The following is a 16,279-nucleotide window of genomic DNA, read 5'->3' as shown; positions in this document are numbered from 1 at the left end:
GTACCAAGGCAAACAGGGTCACAGCCTTTATGGCTCTTACAGCCTGTGGGGAAGAAGCAGCCCATTGGTTAGAATAAAGAGTGACAGACTCTGGAACATGTCTCTCTTTTCTTCTCTGTAGCTGTCATCTGGGTCCACCTAGGCTTCTCCCTCTTTCTTCCTCCATGCACCCCCATTCCCTCCCACTGTATTCGTTTGTTATCTAAGCCCCCTACACAGCATTTTTATTTATTATTATTTTTTATTTTTTTTTACACAGCATTTTTAATCATCCCAACCTCTTGAAAGAGAATTTCTTTAATTATATTTTTGTTTAAACTTTAATAGTGAAATATAAACTATATTTCATCAGGGCTCCTAGGTGGCTCGGTTGGTTAAGCGATGGACTCTTGGTTTTTGACTCAGGTCATGACCTCAGGATCATGAGGGCCCTGCAATGACTCAGCAGGGAGTCTGCTTGAAATTCTCTCTCCCTCTCCTTCTGCCCCTCCCCTATCCACTGTATGCTGTCTCTCTAATGAATAAATAAAATCTTTAAAAATCTTTAAAAAAATAAAAAATAAAATAAATCCCATCGCTTTTTATTATTATTATTTTTTATTTTAATCTATGGGATTCTTTTTTTAAAAAAAAATATTTTATTTATTCATTCATGAGAGACACAGAGAGAGGCAGTCAGAGATACAGGCAGAGGGAGAAGCAGGCCCCATGCAGGGAGCCCAATGTGGGACTTGATTCTGGCTCTAGGATCACGCCCTGGGCCAAAGGCAGGCGCTAAACCACGAGCCACCCAGGGATCCCCTCATCACTTTTTATTAAAGTGAAATTGACATATAGTGTCTTACTAGCTTCAGGTGTACATCATGGTGATTTGATAGGTTTACACATTACAAAGCAATCCCTGATCTCTGTGATCCCCACGATGCATCTAGTTACTACCATCTGTGACCAAAGGGATTATTACAATATTATTGACTATATTCCTTATGTGAAGATCCTTTCCTTTATCCTTACCTACTTCATCCCATCTTGCAAAAAAGGAAAAAAAAAAGTATAGCCTTGGAAGAAATTTTTCTAAAACTGAGTTCAAAAGAACACAGTGTACATTTCATATGGAATTTAGGATTTGATCTTCTCTTATAACTTGTATCTTCCTACTAGGTTAACTTGAAGTTTAGGTGATAAGGTATTAAGCATGGACAAAGATTTTAGCTGATATTGTTCACCGTGGAGCTTAGCATCTAACACACTATAGATGCTTTAATAATATTTGTTGGCCATCAACATTAGTAGAGTCTATCATCGGACTATGTAAAGCACAGTCCTAAGCACTGAAGAGATATAAAAGATGATAAAAAATAAGGTCACAATTAACGAGTAAAACATAGTGCACCCAGGGATCTCCAGGTTCTGAAACTGTGGGCACTCAATAACTTTATTTGTTGAATGATGAGTAAGTGAATGAATGAACAAATACTCAAAAAGCAATGGGGATTGGGTAAAATTGAAATGGACTTAAACATTGATTATGGATCTTGTCACCCTTTAGGCTCAAAATAGAACTCTGATGTATTGTAATGTGTTAAAAATCTCACCTAAATGATTTTAGTCCTATCAAGTATGATAAGCAAGATAGGGTTTTTTCCCCCCAGTCTCAACATCTTTCAAAGAAATGCACACCTGTTCCTACCACTTAACATATGAATAAGTGATGTAAAAAATATCAAATACTCAACTCCACAATTTCACATAAAATGAAAGCCTTAAGCAAAGTTAATCTTAAAATAAATTTTTGATTAAATAAGCAATTTTACAATATCCATTTTTTAAAAAAATATTTTATTTATTTACTCATGAGAGACACAGAAAGAGAAGCAGAGACACAGGCAGAAGGAGAAGCAGGTGTCCTGCAGGGAGCCCAATGTGGGACTTGATCCTGGATCCAGGATCATGCCCTGAGCCAAAGGCAGACGCTTGACCACTGAGCCACTCAGGTACCCCTCACAATATCTGTTTTTATAGAATTACATGGGAATTCATGCTCTTAGTTTCTTGGGGAAGGGATATTTTGCTAAGGATAAAATATCTTCAATATGTAGCAGAAAATAGCTATTGATTTATGGAAAATGAAATCTGAGATAAATACATCTCAGTAAGGACCCACTTTGGGATTGATGAATATGATGGTGTAGCACAGACTAAATAGGTGCCTCATCTTCCAGTTAATTTAAATGGACCTGTAATTATTAGAGTCTGAATTATGAAAAGTTAATATATTTACGCTCGAGGTTGTAAGCTGATTTGACATTCATTTTTTCTCTCTCTCTCTTCAGTATTTTCTCTGGCTTTTGTTCTGCCTCCCGTCCCACTTATCTCCTCTTGATTCTTGCTGTTCTGTGATAAAATAATTAACAGATAATTAGTGTAGTGAAGCCAATACATCTTTAACCTTTTCTCTCAGCCATAGAACTTCTTTAGACTTCACATATTAAAACAAGTAGTGCTAATTAAATTTCACACACTCTGAAGTTTGTGTCATAGAGGCACAATTTTTTAAGATAGTAAATAAGACATATTTCTGTGAAGAATTCCATAGTTTGATGACAGACATTAACTTTTATAAAATAAGCATTATTAATGGAAATTAGAGTGTTAAATAATATTCATATACTTTTATGTGCCCATACAGTAGAAGATTGGATTTGTATTTGTATTAGGAGCACTTGAGTATATTTAAGTGCTAATTGTATTGGAGCTGTTCTTCATGCTTCCATATCAAATCTCTGAAAAAAAATTGAAGGGTGATGAATTTATTTGACAAAAATATTTTTTAAATGAGAGCATGTTCACTAATTAAGCCAGTAAATTTGCCCATTACAAATACAATAATGAGAAACAGACTACACTGCTACTCAGGCCAGGACTATTGGAAATATTTCCTAGTGGGAAAACAGATGCAACTGTCTAGATGCTGTTACCAGAGAACCATCTAAAGGGGATGTCTTTGCCATAGTATCTTGTATGCAGTAAAAGATCAGTGTTTCTCCCAACAGCCACTTTTTAGAGAGCCAATGTTTGGAGATAATAATCATTATAATTATTGTGGATTCTGTATTTCTGGAAGAATTATTTTTAGGAGAGAGAGAGAGAGAAAGAGAGAGAGAGAGAGAAAGAGAGAGAGAGATGTAGATATAGATTTTACCAAACAGAAAGTTTCTTTGCTATTCAAAGCCTGATGCCTCAAACTTGTTCTTTGTCAAACTAGGGCTGCCTCATGCCTTCTTGAAAATTACATGAAAATTACATTTGTATGTACTCAATTTACCCTTCCTCTCTAAATGAGGAGTTTGCTCTACATCTAGGTAACATTAAAGACTTTTAAGTTCTCTTTCAATTCTAAAGTGTCATTTTTCATTTATATTAAAGCTTACTTGTCTCAAACACAAGGCCCTAGGCAATTATCAAGGTAAAAACTGGCACTCATTGTGTGTGCATGTCCATTTTAAAGTTTCAAATAGTGATATATGTATAGATTTCTTCAGAAACTCTTTTCACTTAGGCTTTGAGTTTTAAAATTCCAATTAGTAGTAATAATAACTACCTTATTTTTTAAGTATGCATGTGATAATATTGATCTTTATGAAATTTAAGTGGTGTAATTTCTTCTGATTATCTCTGAATGGCTGAAATCTTTGGTGTTAGACTATTTGTGGGAATACTAAAATTTTATATGCAATTTTATATGCCTGGCATATTAATAATAAACATCAGTTGGCTTCGGTCTGCCATATTAAGCCTTGAAATAAATATGACATTTATTTGTACACTAAGTGCTGTACCCAGAATGGCACACCTTCTCTTTGTTCTTCAGCCTAATCTGTTCACTGTTTTCTCTTCCAAATTTCCACCAAGTAACTGAACCTCAAATGTCAGTAGTGCATGGCACATAAACTTTAAAGAATTAATTCAAACTACCCTCTAATTTCTATGAGAATATCTTTAGTAACAGCTTCCTTGAGACAGTACTGCTGGTCTTAAGAGATAATGTTATAATCCATATCTTAAATTGGTATCATGCCTTAATTTTTTGTAATGAGAGATTATGGTTTTCAAAAGGATAGAGTTTACCACAAATATGTGGTTTATAAAGTCCAAATTTTATCTGTTATATGGTATTCTTGCAGAAAATTTTCCTGATTAAGCCACTTACATGAAATCGTATTTATTCTGTTCAGGGTGTGCAAAGAATCCAAGTAGAATGCCACACTGACTGAGTAAAGATTAGTGGAGGATTTTCCCTTCCTACCTAAAAGGAGCTTAAATAGAGAGACATTTTACTTATTAGCACAGTGCTAGTTTATGATAGACATGCAATAAATATTTGTTTAATGTGTCTTTATACTAAGGATTTGCCTTTATTCATAATTGGGATTGTTTTAATTGGAAAAGAACGTGTTGAGATCCACTGTCTGAAGCAAAAAGAGAATATAGGGGCTCATGTCATCAACCAGTCCAGGAGCTTCTGCTTGTTGCTTAATGATTCAAGACTCGAACATGTGATCAGAACTTTCTTTCTCTCATTTCTTAGTTCTGATTCTTTGGTGCTAGCTCCATTTCCTGAAGGCTGCCAGTAGCTCCAGGAGCTATATACTTCCAGGTTCAAATCCCAGATTTTCCCTAAACTAATCACTCTGGTCAGGGGTATTAATACACTGATTAATTTAGCCTTGTTCATGTGTTCCATCCCTAGGATATATGTGGATTTGTTACTTCCAGAAGTATCTGTTCTCGAAGTAGGCAAGGGGTGGACCCACTGAGAGAAATAGAGGGACAGTTATGGAGAGAAGATTGAATGGATGCTGAACAAAAATAAACCACAGTTATCCTCTATAGTTGCTTACACTAAGGCTGTTATATATTCAGTAAGTCAACTACATGCTACATATTATTTTATTTATTTTTAAATGTACATTTTATCACATTTTTACGCCTCTTGGATTGTATCATGTAATCAGAGATGCTCTTCTGAAAAAATGGGTCTTGAACTTGGCATTTCAGTAAGGATGTGCCTCAGGTAAGCAAAAATGAAGAAGAAAGAGGTTGTTCAAGAGGGAATATAATAGATGGCAAGAAAAAAATTGGAGGTAAAAATATGTTTATTTTAAGAGGAAAGATGCCCCTGTCAGAATGAGTCATTCAGGGAAAATCAAGAGTGTAAGATTTTCACTATCCCTACATCCCAAACAAAGGAATCTGGACTCCATACTATGAGTATTGGGGCAATGGGGATTTCTGAGCAGAGATTTACCTGTTCAAAGTGTTATGCTTTTAGAAGATGAGCCTGGAATCACTATGAAGAAAGAGAGAAAATGAGTGAAGGAGATAGAAGGGGCAGGATACAAAATGGAGAAGGAGAAAGTTCTGTCGTCTATCACTGGAGAATGAAGACAGAGAAAATATTCTGAGAAAGAAGTAGAAATGAAAATAATAAAAGAAGAGCAGGTCCATTTCAAGATGGCAGTGTAGGAGGATTTTTGAATTTACCTCCTCACAGGCACACTGAAACTACAGTTACATATGGAAAAATTTCCTTTGGAAAAAAAAAAACCCACAACAAAACAAAAAGTAACTATGTAACACCTACAGATTGGATGAACAAGAGAAAAAAACCACATTGAAATAGGTAGGAGAGTCTGAGACACAATCTTACCACATACCTTACCCCCTGGTACCTCAACACACAATCAGGAACTCACAATCCCGAGCTTCTCCCTGAGGAGTGAAAGGTTTGACTCTACATCTGGAACCCCAAGTTTTAAGACCTGCATGTGAGGGCCAAGTGCCCCAAATATGTAGCTTTGAAAGTCAATAGGATTCATATCCACAGGATCCACAGACCATAGTGAACTGAAAAATAGTCCTTAATGGGCCCTCACAGACATCCCAACCTGAGGCCCACCACAAAGGCAGCTGACTGAAAAGCATCCCTGGGTGGCGCAGCGGTTTGGCGCCTGCCTTTGGCCCAGGGCGCGATCCTGGAGACCCGGGATCGAATCCCACATCGGGCTCCCGGTGCATGGAGCCTGCTTCTCCCTCTGCCTGTGTCTCTGCCTCTCTCTCTCTCTCTCTCTCTCTGTGACTATCATAAATAAATTTAAAAAAAATTAAAATTGAAAAGCATCCAAACTTTCCATGAAAGAGACTTATTTGCTTATCTTAAAGTATCTGCCTGCAGGCCATGCTTGTAATTTAGCACACCTCGAGGGGCCTACTGATATACTCTCCAAAGATAGAAGCCAGTTGGTGCCATCTTTACTCTCTCCCTTGGCCTCACTCCAGCTCACCAGTATCTCCCAGAAAAGAGCTTATACATTTGTCTGGTGCCCTGATTTTTGTGGCTGCAGCCAGGGGACACCTCTAGATTGCTACGGTCTAATGGCTGCAGAGTTTTTTTGTCATGGATCCCACAGGACTCTAACAAACTGAGAAAGAATTCTTAAACAGCTATCACCCTTAGGGCACAGCAGAGAGGCAACCGCAAACTGAGGCGCCCAGTCTTGCTTTGATAGAGGCCTATTAGCTTATCTTCATAGCTATGGCCTAAAGGGCAGGCTTTTAATTAAACACACATCTAAGAGCCGACTTAATGCTTTCCAGAGAACTCAGAGGGCTGGTGCTAGCTTTGAATTTTCCTTCTGCCATGCTCCAGAGCAGTGATATCTGCCAGAGTAGAGCTTCTACATGTATCTAGTGCCCTGGTTTTATGGCTTCCACTTAGGAGACTCCCCTTTATTGCCTGGATCTGGTGGCTATTGTGGCAAGCATTTGGGGATCCCATGGAACTGTAACAAGTGGATGGATAGTTCTTGGCTGGTTCCCACCCACAGGACACAGTGCAGAGACAGCAAACTGAAACACACGTGGTCTTTCTTTGTCTTGGAGCTTCAGCATGAGGGGCAGGCTTCTGGTTTGGCATATATCAAGAAACCTATTGAGGTGCTCTCTTGGGATGAAGGTTGGTGGTGCCATCTTTGTGCGCTCCCTCTACCTCACTCTTGGATGCTAGTCTCTTCCAGGGCTGAGCTTGCCCACTCATTTGGCACCCCAATTTTTGTGCCTGCTGCTCAGGGGACACTTCTTAATCACATGGCCTTGGTGGCCAGCAGGGCTTATGCTTTTGGGTTTTGTGGGACTGTTACAAATGGAGAAATACTTCTCAACCAGCTACCAGAGCACAGCAATGAGACATTAAATTAAAACACATCTGTAGTCTTTCTGTAAAAGAGGTCTATTAACTTGTCTTCATGGCTGTAGCCTGAAGGGAAGGCTTCTAGTTAGACACACATCCAGGGCTGATTACAATCAAATCCAGAGACCAGGGAGGCCTGTGAAGCCATCATGCTATTTCTCTGCTGTGCCCCAGGTGATCAGTGTCTCCAAGAGAAGAGCTTATGTGCAAGTCTGATGCCCCAAATTTTGGCTATGGCACCCAGAGTACACATTCCTTGGGACCCTGGCTCTGGTGCTAGTGAAGCTTGTGTTCATGGGTACAGTAGGACAGTAGCAAAAAAAGAAATGGTTCTTAACTGGTTATTACCCCCAGGGCTCCATGCAAAGAGAGCAGACAGAAATACTCATGTTCCAATCTTCCTCTTGAAGAGGTGTATTTGCATGCTTTAAAAGCTGCTGATAGAGAGTCTGGATTCTAATGAGCCTGAATCTAGTTGCTGACTGAGCTCTTCACATTTGGGACACTAACAGGTCTTGGTGCATTTTCAAATACTGGGAGCCACTAAAAATAAAGTAGGCTACTTAGACAATCACAAAGGTTTGAGAGACAACCAAGAACTAGGACAGGGTTGAACAATAAGGCTTATCTCCTACATGAGGCCACTCCTTCAAGACTGGGAAAAGTGGCTATTTTATCTAATGCATAGTAACCAACAAAAGGAGCCAAGGAATATGAGTAAATGGAGGAATATGTTCCAGATGAAAAGACAAGATAAAACTTCAGATAAAGACCTTATGAAATGGAGGTAAGTGATTTATGTGATAAAGAGTTCAATGGGCGCCTGGGTGGCTCAGTCAGTTAAGCATCAGACTCTTGATTTCAGCTCAGGTCATGATCTCAGGGTCATGAGGTTGAGTACCATGTCGGGCTCTGCATGGGACATGGAGCCTGATTAAGATTTTCTCTCTCCCTGTCTCTCTCTGCTCCCCTATCCTCCATCTCTCTCTCTCCCTCTCTCTCTCTCTCAGGGGAAAAATTAAAGTGCTCAAAATAATGGTCATCAACACACACACTAAGCTTAAAAGAAGGATGAATGAACAAAGTAAGAATTTCAACAGAGATAAAAAGTATAAGAAAGTACCAAAGAGAAGTCACAGAGCTGAAAAATCCAGTAACTAACCTGAAAAATACATGAGAGGGGTTCAATAGTCCACTAGATGTAAATTTTAGAGAGGAGAATGGAATTCACCCAATCAGAGCAGCAAAAGGCAAAAAGCATGATAAAAGAATGAAGATAGCCAATGAGACTTAAAGGATGACATCAAGCAGAATGACATTAGCCTTAAAGGGTTCCAGAGGAGAAGAGAAAGAGGAAGGGGCTGAAAACTTATTTGATGAAATAATGGCTGAAAACTTTCCTAACCTAGAGAAGAAAACAGACATCCAGACCCAGGAAGCCCAGACAGTGCCAAACAACATAAACTCAAAAAAACCACGCCAAGACATGTTACAATTAGGGCAGCCCGGGTGGCTCAGTGGTTTAGCGCTGCCTTCAGCAAGCGTGATCCTGGAGACCTGGGATCAAGTCCCACGTCAGGCTCCCTGCATGGAGCCTGCTTCTCCCTCTGCTTGTGCCTTTGCCTCTCTCTCTCTTTCTGTGTCTGTCATGAATAAATAAATAAAATCTTTAAAATAAAAAAAGATACAAAGAAAAGACATGTTGCAATTAAAGTGTCAAAAATTAAAGACAAGGAAAGAATCTTAACAGCAATAGGAGGAAAAGAATGTAAGTACAAAGGAACCCCTGTGAGACTGAGCAGATTTTTCAGCAGAAACATAGCAGGCCAGAAGAGAGTAGCATGAAATACTAAAATAGCTGAAAAAAGAAATGGCCAACCAAGAATACTCTACCAAGCAAAGTTATCACTTGGAATTGAAGGAGAGATAAAGGGTTTTCCAGACAAGTAAAAGCTAAAGGAGTTTATTACCACTAAACTGGCTTTACAGTAAATGTTAAAGGAACTTCTTTGAGCTGAAATGAAAGGGCATTAATTAGTAACAGGAAAACATATGAAAGTATAAATCTCCCTGGTAAAGGCCAATATATAATAAAATTCAAAATAATCTAATTTTGTTGAGGTAATGGGCTAATATATCACTTTTAAAGCTAGTATGTTGGTTAAAACAAAAGTGGGGCAGCCCAGGTGGCTCAGAGGTTTGGCACTGCCTTCAGCCTGCAGGTGTGGTCCTGGAGACCCGGGGTCAAGTCTCACATCAGGCTCCCTGCATGGAATGGAGCCTGCTTCTCCCTCTGCCTGTGTCTATGCCTCTCTCTTTCTCTGTGTGTCTCTCATGAATAAATAAATAAAATCTTTAAAAAATAATAAAACAAAAGTGGTAAAAATAACTATATATTTTTGAAAGATTTTATTTATTTATCTGACAGAGAGAGAGAGAGAGAGAGAGAACATGAGTGAGGCCAGGGGAGGAGCAGAGGGAGAAGCAGACTCCTCGCTGAGCAGGAAGCCCAATGTGGGGCTCGGTCATGGGACTTCAGAATCATGACCTGAGCCCAAGGCAGACGTTTAACTGACTGAGCCACCCAGGTGCCCCCAAATAACTATATTAATTTGTTAAGGGATACACAAGATAAAAAGATATAAATTGTGACATCAAAAACATAAAATGTGTGTGGGGGGGAGTAAAACCATAAAGCTTTAGAATGTGTTCAAACTTCAGTTTCAGATATACAGAGGGATCCTTGTAACAAAAGAAAATAGTACCCTACCAAATCAATTGCATTTTAATACAATGTCTTTTTACTCTAGAAAGGTTTTCTTTACAGAAGTGTTTGAAGTTCTAAAGTGAGGTATTCGGCATGAAGGATAAAAAGGCAAGTATGGCAAGCAACTTTTTACCTAAGTCAGTTCCCTCAGAACTGATCTTCAAAATGCAAACTTCATCCTTCTGCATATTCTTGGAAGTCACGCTGGATCTAGGCCACGTGGTCTACAAAGACTAGACCTTCATTCTCCCAACAGCACTTTTTTCTTGACCTGCTGGAGTCTCTGTATATGAACTCTGGCTACTTCTGTAGAAGTAGAAGAGACAGGGAGGGAAATTGCTAGGCTCTTTCAAGTCTCTCAGTGGCTGGGGCTTTCCATTGCTCTTCAAGAGTGTTCTCAGATCTATCCCACACTGCTTAATTTGGATGGGGATTCCCTGAAGCCCCTCTGAACTGGAGAAATCCCCCAGAGCATGAGGAAATTGGGCATTGGCCAGTATAGGCTGAGAACTAATTAGTGACTTCCTCCTCCTCCCTGCTTAGACCACTTGAATACAGGCTTTGCACAGCATGGAGGGTAAGGATCTAAGGCTCAGGATCATGTCTCTAAGGATCAGGGGGCTAAGCCGCCTAGATTCAAATCCTGTCTCTGCCACTTACTGGCTACGAGAAGAAAGTTGGAAAGAAACCTAATTGATTTAGGACTGATCCCTCAACAATTAAATATGAATAATTCTAAAATCTGTTTATAGGATTGTTGTGAAGTCTAAATGTTTTATTATACATAATTATCACGTGCTAGGTAAACTAATACCTAGCACGTGATAGATACCCAATAAATGTAATTATAATTGTGCCATTGTATCTTTTATAAAATTACCATAACACTGAAAAATTATCAAATCTAGAGAAAATATTTAAAATCTATATACATATTAAAAAGTTATACATATATGATTAAATACTTAACTGTAATATCTGTATTTACTTGGGAAAGGCACTGAAATTCATTGAGCTCTGGTTTTTGCTCCACAAAACACAAGAATCCCCATATACACTATTAAAAATAGCATGTCTGCACACATGTGAGCCGAATCTCTCCCCTCTAGTAATTTAAAAATAATTGCATCTACACGTCTAAAAAATGTAGCCCTCATAATCAAGAAAGATAATTGATATATGGGAACATTTTATTTCTTTTAAAATAGGTACATTTTTAAAGAGAGAATATTCTCAAGGTGGAGCATACTGAATCAATGAACATAGGAGTATAAAACAATGATGGCTGTTTCTGGAATTTCTTCTAAAATAATTTTCTTGGGATCCCTGGGTGGCGCAGCGGTTTGGCGCCTGCCTTTGGCCCAGGGCGTGATCCTGGAGACCCGGGATCGAATCCCACGTCGGGCTCCCGGTGCATGGAGCCTGCTTCTCCCTCTGCCTGTGTCTCTGCCTCTCTCTCTCTCTCTCTCTCTATCATAAATAAATAAAAATTTAAAAAAAAATAAAATAATTTTCTTTTATTTAACTCCTATTGATATATCTTCAAACCCTACATTCTATCATCATTCTAATCTTAGAGAAACAACTAAAATATGACTAGCTCATCACAATTGGTGCCTGTTGAATGAAACATTAGAAACCAACTGAAATGAATTCCAAAAAAAAGGCACCACTGAAAGACATGTGTGTTTGTGAATTACCTATAAGGTAGAGAAAAAAATACAAACTGTAAAAAACAAAGAGAGTGGCATAGGTTTACAGGAAATATGGGGAGAGAGGAATGAGTACCACCAGGAAGGAAGTAAACATACAGATGCAGAATGTGGAACATTCAGACATTATGGACCTGGTTTCTCCCACAAATCAACGACATGGAAAGTAAAAAGATTAAACAGAACTCAGGAGACATTATAATCAAATGTAATGGGTGGAACTTGTGTAGATCCTGATGAAAATGAAACAGAACAATACAAGAAACAGTTGTGAAAACACATTTTTGAGACATTTGAGGGTTTGAATATGACCTTGGTTTTATACAATTCCAAATTATTGTTGATTATGTTGGTGTGATAATGTCATTGATATTGTGTCAGAAGTACATAATGAAGTGAGAAGGGATGAAATAAGCTGATGTCTGGGGTTTGCTTTACATACATCAGTATGTCAGTGAATGAAAGAAAAGAAAACATATATATGGTATACATGTGGCCAAATCTTGGTAATTACTAAGTTTTAGCAATAGTTTTCAAGAGGGTGGCTCATTTTACCATCTTCTGTTCCTTGTATATTTAAAATTTTCATAATATACTAGTCTGCTAGGGCTGCCATAATGAAAACATTCAGATTGGGTGGCTTAAGCAACAGAAATTTATTTATTTGTTTGTTTGTTTAAGTTTTATTGATTAACATATAGTATATTATTAGCTATAGAGATAGAGTTCAGTGATTCATCAGTCTCATATAATACCCAGTGATTATCACATCACATACCCTCCTTAATGCCCATCACACAGCTGCCCCAGTCCCCAACCTCTATTTTTTCTAGCAATCCTCAGTTTGTTTCCTATGATTAAGAATCTATTCATGAGGGATCCCTGGGTGGCGCAGCAGTTTGGCGCCTGCCTTTGGCCCAGGGCGCGATCCTGAAGATCCGGGATCAAATCCCACGTTGGGCTCTCGGTGCATGGAGCCTGCTTCTCCCTCTGCCACTCTCTCTCTCTCTCTCTCTCTGTGTGTGACTATCATAAATAAATAAAAATTTAAAAAAAAGAATCTATTCATGTTGTCTTATTTTTCCCTACCTTCTCATATGATCCTCCAGAAATTTATTTTCTTACTGTTCTGGAGGCTGGAAATCCAAGATCAAAGTGTCAACAGGGTTGGTTTCTGGTGAGGGTTCCTTCCTGGCTTGCAGATAGTACCTTCTCCCTATGTCCTCAAATGGCTTTCTCTCTGTGCACATGCATCTCTGGTGTCTCTTCTTTTTTTGATTAAGACACCTGTCATATTGGATTAGAGCCCCATGTTCATGACTTCATTTTACTTTACCTCTTTAAAGGCCCTATTTCCAAATACAGTCACTTTAGGGGTTAGGGCTCTAACATACGAATTTTTGGTAAACATAATTCAGTCCTTACCACATAATGAAATTAAGTTACCTTGTAAAATGACTGATACGTAGTTTTAAAATATTACTAATTTTTTCTAGTATGTAAGAATATTTCAACCGCATGCAATTTTAGCCCATTAAACTTTAATTTTAAAGGTAGAAGTTAAGTGTTATATCTGGTATTTGCCATAAATAACTTTTTTGGAGAGTGACTATCACTGATATTAACTTAAGTATCTGAATAATACTATTTACATTTCTTTCTCCAGATTTTTCACTTATAATTGTCACATACTGTAATTTGAGACAATAGATATCATAAGGCTATAGACACCAAGCTTATTCTAAGTGTACTTTTGATAGAGTTTAGGAAGTATGAAATGGGAGAGAAGGAACAGGGAAGAAACAAAAGACGCACTGAAGTTTCAAATCGGGTTGTATAGGAGAATGGAAGTGCTATTATTACAAACATTGACGTATGAAGCAAGTTATAGTGACACGATACTGAGTTCAGGTTGGAATCTTGAGTTAGAGGGATGGGTGCAATCTGAGGGGAAGATGACTCAGGATCTTTCAGGGCCAGAGATTTGGAATTTGTGTGCCTACAAGTGGTTTATAATAAGCTTATTCAGAACATGAGTAGAGAGGAGAGTAAGAGAAGACAGAAAAAGATCTAAAGCTAGAACATTGGAGGACTACCTAAATTTAGGAAAAAGGAAGAGAAAAGGATGGAGATAAATATTTTGAATGTTTGGAGAACCAGGAGATATAGAATCACAGAAGTTGAGTGAGGAATTTTTTTCTTCCAGAGTTGACATTATTTCCTCAATATGGAGATGATAGCTTTGGACGGACAGGTTATTTCATGTAGGATTTCCTTTAGCTTCTTGATAATTGCTCTGCCTCTACTTACAGCTGTAAGCTATTTCCTTGGGCCTATTAACAATTCCTCCTCCCTCTCCCCACAAAGTCTGTAGGTAGAGGATATTGAAAGAGCATATAAATCTAGGTATATACAATCGACATAATTTTGGATTATTGATACGTGGCATGGGAGGCCCAGGAGTTTGGCTTTTTAAAAATGTTCAACCTGATGGACTACCAAAGGAACCAAGATCTCCAAGTAAGGGTAACATCAAGTAGTTGTTATGTAGCCAATAAAAAAATTCTCTAAATTTATTTCTTTTCTTTTTCTTTTTTTTTTAAGGATTTTATTTATCTATTTATGAGAGACACACAAAGAGAGGCAGAGACATAGGCAGAGGGGGAAGGAGGCTCCCCATGGGGAGCCCGATGCAGGACTCAATGCCAGGACCCTGGGATCACATCCTGAGCCAAAGACAGATGCTCAACCACTGAGCCACCCACGTGCCCCCTTCTAAATTTCTTAGGGAAAAAAAAAGCTTTTGGGAAGAAAGTCTGAAGGAGGAAGGACAGGTCAACCTGGTAAACAGAGAAGTGAATGATGCTAACCCTGAGCCCAGTGGATGTGACTATTGATTTCTATGGAAGGAGGTAAAGTAGAATAGTTGAGAAACCTAGATTCCGGGGGATAGGCTTTGTGTTTGTGCTGTTCTAAGGTGTTCTGCAAAGGGTAAGGGTCAGAATCTGGAGGAATGAGAATAGATACTCATTCACAACGTTTGATGGTTAGGGAATATAGATTATAGGTCAATAGTTTAAAGGAATAGCAGAGCTGTTGGGAAATTTTATATTAGTATAAATAATTATATTTAAATATAATAATTATAAAATAATTATTATTGAGTCATCAAGGCCTCAGCTTGCAATCAGAGACCCAGGAGACAACAGAGTGGAGAACTTTGAAAACACAAGTAAAAGGTGACAATGGATAAGTCCAATCCTGGAGAAGTTGAGGGTTTGGGGACTTAAGGCACAGGGGTTAGCATTTGCAAGAAGGAACTGTTTCTCAGAAAGAAGAAAGATAGAGAATGGAAAGATGCAAAAATATCTGTGGAAGATCCAGGGGAAAGTGCTTTTCTACTTGGATGCAATCCTGTCTTTTAAAATTTCTTTTAAAGATTTTAATTATTTATTAATGAGAGAGAGAGAGAGAGAGAGAGAGAGAGAGAGATGCAGGCAGAGGGAGAAGCAGGCTCCATGCAGGGAGCCCGAGGTGGGACTCAATCCCAGGTCTCCAGGACCAGGCCCTGGGCCGAAGGTGGTGCTAAACGGCTGAGCCACCTGGGCCACCCCCAGGATGCAGTCCTGTCTTTTGACATGAGGAGGGTCATCAACTGAGGTCTTGGATGGAATATGTTTAGGATTCAGGAAGAGCATGCATTGGAAAGAGGATGAAAAGGATGCTAACGGGATAAATGCTCTTCTCATATGGTATGAATTCATGGTGGATCCAATGGACATACTCCTCTGATGCTCTAGTAACATGTAACAATTTGGGAAACTAACCATGAAAGTAGATGGCCAGAGACTCCTGACAGGCAATGGAGGGAGGTCTAGGGAATGAAGAGTCTCAGCCTAGTAAGGAAACGTGCACATAAAATATTTAAAAGCACAACACAAAACACTAATTGACCTCTACTGGGGAGGGAGATAAGAAAGTTGGAATGGAGATAATGAATTGAGAAAATAGGAAGGGGTTCTAGGGATTAAAAATCATAAAGAAATTGAGGGAAAAAAAGAGGAAGCAAGACAGGGAGGGGCAGAACAGGAGGCTGTGGTGTGAGAAATCTATATCCTTGGAGTAGTGTATTGGCTAAGACAGTCCCTTGTATTGGTAACAAATGAGTTCCTGGAAATGTGTTCAAAAGGCAAATGTATAAGGAAAGAAAACCATAAATTTTATAAATGGCTCTCATCACTACAACAAAGAAATGATTACAAAATTCCTTATTATGATTTCAGTTAGCCCTGGCTCCTTCAAGCCTGAGCAACCTGGGAGGCAAGTTGGAGTTATAGCCTCCCCACCTCCAACCTGCAGTGCCAAGTAGAGAGAAAGACAGGTTGCTGGTGTCAGGCTACTCCTGTCCTGGAGAAGGCAGAGGTTAAGAACACTGTAATTCAGTATAGGAGAGTGGGCATTGGGGCCACAAGCCCCCAGCACTACTCAGGCTTCCCCAAAAGACTGACCTTTTGGTAAGCAGGTGATAGTGCCACCCATCACTCAGTAGCT

The sequence above is a fragment of the Canis aureus genome, chromosome 1, assembly GCF_053574225.1.
Source record: "Canis aureus isolate CA01 chromosome 1, VMU_Caureus_v.1.0, whole genome shotgun sequence".
Taxonomy (NCBI): Eukaryota; Metazoa; Chordata; class Mammalia; order Carnivora; family Canidae; genus Canis; species Canis aureus.
This window is presented reverse-complemented; position numbering follows the sequence as displayed.